We start from the raw sequence: 7,426 nt of genomic DNA on the forward strand, positions 1-7,426 counted from the left end.
ATTGTTTGAAGTCATCAACAAGAATGGTGGAGCTACTCATTACTGAGTCCTTTTTTTTGACACTTTGATTTCTGTTTTGGGTTTTTTTTTTTTTTTTTTAAATTCTTTATTTTTGAAGTATTGAGAAGATTACAATATCACAATTTCAGTTTATGACCAATACAGAATATCTTCTCTTTACATTTCCATTTACAAAAACAAAAACAAAACAAAAGGATGGAACAAGGGGGTATTATTTTGGAAAACAAAACAAAACAAAACAAAAAAAAACTTTACTTTTTGTATATAATAGTAAGTAAATTATACACCAAGTAGACACTCTGAAGAATTAACCCTCTCTTTTCCAATTCTCAACATTGTAGTATTTTTGCATATTGTGTTTTGTTGACATAGGACACCCATTTGGACCACAAGACGGTAAACTTGTTCAGTTGAAAACGAATTAAAAAGGTTAATCTTTCCATCTGATAGATTTCATTCACACACTCTATCCATTTTCCCACAGTGGGAGGCTCAGGCTGGAGCCAGCGTCTGGTGATAGTTTTTTTACAGGCTGTAATTAGTATTTGAAAGAGATATTTGCCTTATTAGTTGGGCTAAGGGTTCTATGTAAAGAGCGAACAGTAAAGGAGAGAGTCCACATCCTTGTCTCGTTCCCCGTTCTAGTTCAAAGGTATTGGACAGATGTCCATTGATTTTTATCCGAGCATTTGGTTTTGTGTATAGTGACCTGATTACATCAATGAAATTGGAGTGGAAACCAAACTTCTCGAGTACTTTATATAGAAATTCCCAGCTTACTGTATCGAAAGCTTTTTCAGCGTCAAGGCTGATCACTGCAGCTGATGTTTGGTGTTTTTTAATGTGGTTCAGGATGTGCAATGTACGACGTATATTATCATGGGTTTGTCTCTGTGGGATAAAACCCATCTGATCGGTATGAATAAGTTCTGGGAGTATCTCCTGTATTCTCCTTGAGAGGATTGAGGTGCATAGCTTATAATCAATATTGAGAACAGAGATAGGTCTGTAGGAACTGCAGCTGAGACTGTCCTTTCCTTCTTTTGGAATTACAGATATTGTAGCCTGTTTCCATGTTGGTGGCATTTTACCTTCTTTCAGTGCTATGTTAAAAATTTGAAGGAGGAATGGTGATAACGCTAACTTGAAATGCATGTACCATTCGGACGGGAATCCGTCCGGACCAGGAGATTTGTTTGTTTTCAGCTTTGTGATGGCGTAGGAGAGCTCCTGCTTTGTGATATCAGCCACTAACCTTTGATTCTGATCATGTGACAATACAGGTAGGTTAAGTTGTTCCAGGAATTGTTTAATTTGTTGCCCATCTTTTAAGCTTGGTTGTGTATATAATTGTTTATAGTACGTTTGGAAAGCTTGTTGACTTTCCTTTTGTTTATATACACACCTCTTAGAATTTGGGTAATTTATTTTGAATGTTGTGTTGTCTGCTTGTTGTTTTTGTAATTTTCTCCCAAAGAGTTTAGCAAATTTAGCCCCCGATTCATAATATTTTTGTTTAGTATAAATCATCTTTTTTCGTATTTCTTGTAAATACATAGCATTAAGTTTATTTCTTAATATTTTTAGCTTTATACTGTGTTCTGGTTTTAATTCTTTCTTATGTTTTGTCTCAACCTCTTTTATTTCATTGTTTAATTCTGATAGTTTTGATTAGTTTGCTCTCTTTTTTTGGGCACAAAAAGATATAATTTTACCCCTCATAACTGCTTTAAGTGTATCCCAAACTATTTCTGGACAAACTTCTCCATTATTGTTTTCTTTTAGAAATATATCTATGTCAGATTTGATTAGTTTTATAAATTGGAAGTCATTCAGTACACTCTTATTTAATCTCCATAGTGTACTTTTAGGGTCCTCATCTAATTTTAAAGTTAATAGGGGGGCATGATCAGAGAGGTCTATATTGCCTATTTCACAGTTACAAACCTTATGGTAGTCTCTTTTGAAAGTGAAGAAATAATCTATTCTAGAGTATACCGTATGTGCATGGGAGAAATGAGTATAATCACGGCTTGTTGGGTATAAACTCCTCCAGATATCTATAATACCGTATTCTGACATGAGAATTTTAATTTTCTTTTGTAAAGATGTTTGGGGGATTTGTTTTGAAGAGTCCAGCCATGGATTGAGTCTTATATTCCAATCTCCTCCACAAATAAGTACACACGTTGATTGTCCCACTAAATCAAACAGTTTTTTGTAAAATGAAGTCACTACCCGGTGGAACATATACATTACATAGTGTTACATTGACTCCCTCTATTCTACCCGTTATCAACGAATATCTTCCTTCTTTGTCGTTGGTTTCAGAAATAAATTCAAATGGAACGCTCTGCGATATTAAAGTGGCAACTCCCCGTCTATGACCGGACTTATACGATGAGTAATATAGTTTAGAGAAGCCCATCCTTTTTAATTTTTCATGTTCCTCAGGTGTAAGATGTGTCTCTTGCAGCATTGCTATCTGCACCTTTTCCTTCTTCATTTTAGACAGTATCTTAGTTCTCTTCATGGGGTTAAGAACCCTATTTACATTAAATGATGCTAATTTTAAGGTTTGCTTATCAGCCATGGCTACTTATGTTTCTTTCAGANTGTTTCCAGACGGTAGGAGGCGGTATGATGCATTTGTGTGTGTGTGTGTGTTTGTGTGTGTTTGTAAAAAAGTCCATGAATCACATTAACAGATGTTCACAGGCAAGAGGGCAACGAGCTTCTGTTGACATAAATTCCAGGGAGAATTGATAAGAGTTTGGCCTTCAAGGCCACATTGGGAAGCCAAATGTAGATAATAACAGAATTGTTATTATTCTATCCGTTATCAACGAATATCTCCCTTCTTTGTCGTTGGTTTCAGAAATAAATTCAAATGGAACGCTCTGCGATATTAAAGTGGCAACTCCCCGTCTATGACTGGACTTATACGATGAGTAATATATTTTAGAGAAGCCCATCCTTTTTAATTTTTCATGTTCCTCAGATGTAAGATGTGTCTCTTGCAGCATTGCTATCTGCACCTTTTCCTTCTTCATTTTAGACAGTATCTTAGTTCTCTTCATGGGGTTAAGAACCCCATTTACATTAAATGATGCTAATTTTAAGGTTTGCTTATCAGCCATGGTTACTTATGTTTCTTTCAGAAAGTGTCTCCTTACTGAACAAAACCATACATATTTTTTCCAGACTAAAAATAGGATGTACCCCCACAACAATAACAGTGAAACACGAAAATAAAAATATAATAAAGTCCTTAACAGAAGATTTTCTTCCAGAACAGAGGTTCTAACGAACTGAACCTTAAAGGAGCTGAAGATGTTGGAGCTCCAGTCAGGGGAAGGCCCACTCGTCGTGTACGGTGGGGCCCGCTGAGTTGGCTGTGTTGTAGTTTTAGCCATTGACCAAGAGTCTGTGCTTTAACCATTAAATCTATGATTAGTCCGGAGTAAACAAGGGTACAGCAATAACACTCGAAGGAACCGATTTCTGTTACCTTATGCAGATCCGATCGCATTTTCTTTAAATAGTCACTTACAGGTGGGAGGTTGATGCCTGTATTCCTGTAGCTTTTCTTTAATCCTCCGTCGGGAGTCCTCGCCCTCCTGGGTTTGTGCGCCGCTCGGTGTTTCCGCCTCCCGGTGCCCAGTGGTCTGCCAATATGAAAGCTGCTGTAGCTCTTGCTGGATCGGGTTGACCGGGGATGGATGACCGTGACCGGGAATCCCCGTGATGCCATGTCCGATGTCGCCTCCGCATGCGGGTCTCCTCTCCGTAGAACACCCGCAGCCTTGCTGGGTAGGGGTTTGGAACTTTATTTTTTTCTCCTTTAGTATCTTCTTTATTTGATTATACTCTGCACGTTTCTTGATAATAGCTGGTGGATAGTCGTGGTCGACGTAGAAGCGCTCGTTGTTGTACTGTATTTGTTTTTTCTGCCAGGCTCTGCGAAATACTTCCTCCTTAGTTTTGTAACTCGCAAACTTTACAATGATCGAGCGAGGCTTTGATTGCGCATTGGTGGCTATGAGGGCCAGCGCTCTGTGGGCTCTTTCAATTTTGAGCTCCGCATCTTGCGGGAAATCCAAACAGTCCCGAAGCAGTTTTTCTGTGAAGCCTTCGATGTTGTTACCCTCAGCCTTTTTGGGAATGCCATAAATCCTGATGTTATCTCGGTGCGTGTGGCCCTCCTGATCAATGAGTTTAGCCTCCATGTTGTCCTGGCGCTGCAGATGTCGTTTAATTAGAGATGACGCCGCCTGGATGGCTGTTTCTATTTCTTCGATTCGACCCTCTGCTTCATCTAACCTGTCGTTTGTTCGTCGCTGGTCTTGTTGGATCTCTAGAAGCTGCTGCTTGTTGTCCCGTCTGAAATCTCTAAGTTCTGCGAGTATGCTATTCAAGCTAGCCTCCTCCATTACCCCCTCCTCGGCCTTGTGGAGCGGGGAGCAGTTTCGGTTGCTTAGTTGTTCGTCCTCATTAATGGTCGCTGCACCAGTCGTTTTCCTCCGTCGTGAGACAACCCGAGCCTCCATCTTCAGTAAAATCTCACTTTAAGTTAAATATAATTTGTTTTCGGGTTGTTTTTGTAAAACCGTTGATTAGCACTGAAGTTAAGCTGCCGTCTTGGTCATGAGCCGGAAGTCCTCTCGCATCTGTCTGTTTTTTATAGTTCTGTTGTTATTCATCGGCCTTTATGTGAGACGTGTTTTGGTGCTTTGTTTGCACTTTTTCATTTGTTATTTAATTTATTTGTAAATGTGAAAATTTGGATTTGAATTAGGTGCAAACAATTTGTATTTATTTTAATTGTATTTTTTTTNAACTTTTGATCAGCTGAAAAAAATCATGTTTGAGTGTAAATGCAGTTTTCAATTAATTCCCTGCTCAAAAGTTTTTGTCTCTTACGCTGATTTCTTCTTTTAACATTGTGAAGCTCTACTTAGAACCTTCTTAAGATCCAATAGTGCAGAATGCAAATTCTTGCAATTTTTTGACTGGTCTTAAGATTTAAATCAGGAGTGTATATGAGGTGTCTGTCTGTCAGTAATGCAGACTGTACTCTGATTTCTTTATCTTAATCTGTGAAAATGTGATTTCATAGAGGTGAGTTGATCCAAAGTAGGCACTAAGTTTTAGTGAGTGAGGAGTGGAAACCTCTATATAAAAAGGCATAAATCACTGTCCCTTGATCTGTTTTTTTTTTCTTCTGAAAGAAAATGCATGAAGGAATTTGGCAGCTACCTGCTGTGCATCATGGAGTTGAGACAAATGCAGCAATGTTTTCATGATGTCTAACTCACAAAAAAACACTGACTGTTGCAACTTTGTCCCGGTGAGCACAATGCTTCTCAGAGTAGAAAGTGTCCCTGTCTTTGATACCTTGAGACACTTTTTCTCTAAGTTAGAACAACTTGTGAACTTCTTGCTGTTCAGATGTATCATCCAACAGGGCTTGGCTTTGAGTGCATTCACTACACTTATTATGTGGGGCAAATGTTTTTTTCATAGATGTCAGTGGTAAAGTACATTCAGTTTTGTCGTTAAATTGTGCAGAAATCCCTGGTCTAGAAGCCACTCATCATCAGACAACTCTGTGTTATGCCTAGTTCACATGGCAAGATTTTTATGCTGGTTTTTGTCCCGATTTTCCTCTTTCGACAATCTTAGAACGCCCTGATTATTGGGATGACTCTTAAGCGATATTCCTGCCATATGTAGCGTGTTAAGAGTGATCTGGTCCACTTGGAAGGACGTCGGGATCACTCTGATCTGAAATCGGGGATATTTAACATGTTCGATTGTCATGGCCCGCTGCGTGTGTGGTGTTCCCTCGAGGACGAACGAGAACGCAGCCTTTTGAATGTGACAGGTAGCCAATCAGAAAGCACGCTGACGTAAGCACGAAGGGGTTTCCGAAACAAAAACCAGCTGACGTGGCGCAACTGAAAGTCCCGTGCACATTGGAGATGGAGGACCGACTTGTTGATATGTGGCAACAACGCAAATGTTTGTTCAACATTTTGTGCAAGGCATATTATTATTATCTTATAACCGAAATGACAACGAGAGGAGTTGGACCGGTAACTTTTCGGCCATGTTTGTTTACTGTAAATCCATGTATGTTATCGTAGGGTTTTACAGGATTTCCTGTCTGGAATCTGAATGTTGGTGAGTGAAATCGGTTGGTGTGTGGTGTGCTGCTCCTGCCGTGTGTCAGTCCGATCAAACTTGTTATGCCTAAGATTTTTTTAATCATCGTGTGTGGTCTCTTAGGTTTTGAAAATCAGCTGACAATTTTAAAATCTTGCCGTGTGAACCAGGCATTAGATAACAGACTCTGAAGTAAACCTGCTCACTGAAACCCTGAGTTTCTACCAGTCTCCTCCACCTGAAGCAGCTGTCTGATATGAGTTATTCCTTTTTAATCAATTTGTCTGATACTGAAACAGAATTAGTTCACAATGCCTGATGTTAGGAGAATTTTCCCTGCTGCATTGGATGTACTCTTACTCCCAGATAATGTTTCGTTCTGTGGTCCAAATCTAGAATTTTCTGCAATGTTTTTTTAAACAGATTTTTAGATAAAGATAGAAAAACTTTTAAGATTAGTTAATTTTTCTTAAGTTCCACTTCAAATCTGTAATTTGAGTTTTTTTCCCTGAATTCTGGAAACTCGTCTTTATGAGCCGTTTACTTCCAGTTCAGCAGTTTTTCTCTGCAAAAGAAATCCTGTTCAGTGGAGCTCAGATGTGGTTTTGCTGTGGCTCTGATGTGGTCGTTGAAATGTTTAAACGTCCCCAGCTTACATGCAGAAAGAGGAAGAGAAACCGCAGCTGAGATTTATATTTGCATGTTTCTCACCCAGGGCAGTTTACAGTGGTGGTTTACAAAAATCACCTCTGTCTAAGGGGTTCAAACTGAGAAGTTCAAATGCTTTAAAGCAAAAAGTGACACACTTCATTTGAACAGTCAAAGAGCAGCTGAGCTCAAGAGAAAAAAGTTTACTTAATTATCTGCATTTGTACAAGTTTTTTCAAGAGCTTTCAGAAAAGTCACAGATGTTTTTACTTAATTGCCAAATATTTAAAAAATAAACCTTTTTTTCCCCCCAGTCATTGGGGATGCATTTTAAGTTATCTCTGAAACCGTAGCATCATTAACCACAAAGGAAGAACTGATACTAAAATAGACAGATTCAAAATAGGTTAAAAAACAAAAACAACTGGACTTCTATTCTGTAGCTGAAGACGTTTCGCTTCTCATCCGAGGAGCTTTCTCAATTCAGAAATAGAGAGTGTGGAGTTGAGCTTTTAAAGCTGAGATGTGATGTAAGCTGGATTGCTTGCAAATTGTTCTCACTCTCCTAACAATAGAGGCTCGTTAGGGT

General features: G+C 38.8%; 1 protein-coding gene across 2 annotated transcripts in view; it reads left to right on the top strand.

Moving 5' to 3' along the window:
* LOC108243986 (src substrate cortactin) overlaps positions 1 to 7,426 on the top strand; it is a 39,214-nt gene that overhangs the window by 23,321 nt on the left and 8,467 nt on the right. The window lies entirely within an intron of this gene.

The sequence above is a fragment of the Kryptolebias marmoratus genome, linkage group LG15 (assembly GCF_001649575.2).
Source record: "Kryptolebias marmoratus isolate JLee-2015 linkage group LG15, ASM164957v2, whole genome shotgun sequence".
NCBI lineage: Eukaryota > Metazoa > Chordata > Actinopteri > Cyprinodontiformes > Rivulidae > Kryptolebias > Kryptolebias marmoratus.